At 37.3% G+C, this 1701-nt stretch overlaps 1 protein-coding gene across 4 annotated transcripts in view; it reads left to right on the top strand.

The window, feature by feature from the left end:
* Nucleotides 1-1701, top strand: part of kcnip4a (potassium voltage-gated channel interacting protein 4a) — a 119882-nt gene that overhangs the window by 77502 nt on the left and 40679 nt on the right. The window lies entirely within an intron of this gene.

Below are 1701 nucleotides of genomic sequence, written 5' to 3' on the forward strand. Positions count from 1 at the left end.
CACTTGTGGAAGAGTGGAACGCATTGCCTCAGAACAACATCATGAGGCTAGTGAGGAGCATGAGACGTCGCTGACTAGCTGTCATTGCGGCAAATGGTGGAAACACCCGCTACTGACATTGTCAATTTTTGTTATTTGGGGCTATCCTTGTTATTGTTTCTTCTCATTCATTATTAGTAATATCAAATGGAACTTTTACTTATTTCATTAAAATTCAGACCAAATAGGAAAAGCACTCATGTAAATAACAATATCCCTAACTTATTGTGAGTAGTGTACTTTTGTTTTTGTATGGTTACATGATTCATTTTCTGTAAATCCTTAGAAAAAGGTATGAAGTCATTTTGGGGCTTTAAAATCTCTTTTTTTTTAATACAGTAATGCTGACCCCACCTTTACAGTGCTTTAGTGCCAGTAGTTTCTGTTTTTATGGACTGAACCATGAATAATCTCATACACATACTGTGTATGTGTGTGCTTTGGCTCTGGAGTTGTGCATTTCTTGTTGATGGCTTGCTGCAGAGATGAATACTCACTGTATTTTGTCCTGTGTCAACAGAGAGGTGTACATATCTTTAACAAAGGATGTTAGGATGCTCTTGAGGTAGCTCTGTTGGACCAGGCTGGCTGACTTATAATATTTAACTTTTTGTACAGCAGTATAAATGTACCATTTCAGTTGTAGGGTTATTTCTTTCAAACTAAAATTAATAATTTTTTTGAGATGTGAGTAACTGCTTTGTAAAATCTGACAGCTGGTGTGAAATGATGATGGGCCTCAGTGAGATGGAATCATTTACAAAGTTTTGTGTGTTTTCACACTTTTTTTTAAAACTGAGTCAAACTGAAAAATCACCACTGAAAGACTTCAACCACCTTTCTGGTGCCATCTCTTTCCTACAGATTCTGTTCATGAACAAAACTGACCTTTTTCGAGAGAAGATCCTTCATTCTGGAAGACACCTGAGATTTTACCTTCCTAGTTATACAGGTACACTGCAAAGAAATGTTTTGTCCATTAAATTGTCTGGTGTAAATGTTTGTTTAGGTACAGTTTTTTTCTTACTTTTTCTAACCCTGTTTTTAGGCTCACTCATGAAGTTTCTATGCGAATCGGAGTATGGCATACTTCTGTGTTTTGTTTTTTAGAAAGGGAAACTTTCGCAGTATGTGTAATGATGTGCTAAGGCACGGTTTCCTAGCTCTGGCTCAACTACTTCTCAAGAGATTACACTCGGCTTGGACGTATTTGTTTAGGATCTTGAATTCCTCATGGAATTGTTTGTGTTTTTCTTTTATTGTTTTGTTGGATGGCTCATTGTGTCCTCCCTGTCCGCTGGGTAATCAGAATTCCTTCTGGCCAGAGAAAGTACAGTCATCACTGTATCACTCATTCTGGACAGAGCATGTTCATACATATTTCACACTCATCACAGTAACTGAGAAGCAAACATTTGATGTCTGTGCATCATGTTGTATTTGTGTATTTGCAGATTGAGAAGGTAAATTAATGTACAGACAGATTGTCACGCAAACCTGATGCCTTATTTTTTCTATATTTCATGACTTGACTCATTGTACTCTTAAAAACGACTCTTTACTGAACTCAATTCGATTTCTCTAGATGTGTCATTTTCTTTCTACATCCCAATCCAGGAGCAGATGGTGATGTGAATGCTGCAGCCCACCACATCACTGCCA

Source organism: Seriola lalandi, unplaced genomic scaffold, assembly GCF_002814215.2.
Source record: "Seriola lalandi dorsalis isolate HSWRI2012SDOR001 ecotype SW California unplaced genomic scaffold, Sedor1 jcf7180002054663, whole genome shotgun sequence".
NCBI classification, from domain to species: Eukaryota; Metazoa; Chordata; class Actinopteri; order Carangiformes; family Carangidae; genus Seriola; species Seriola lalandi.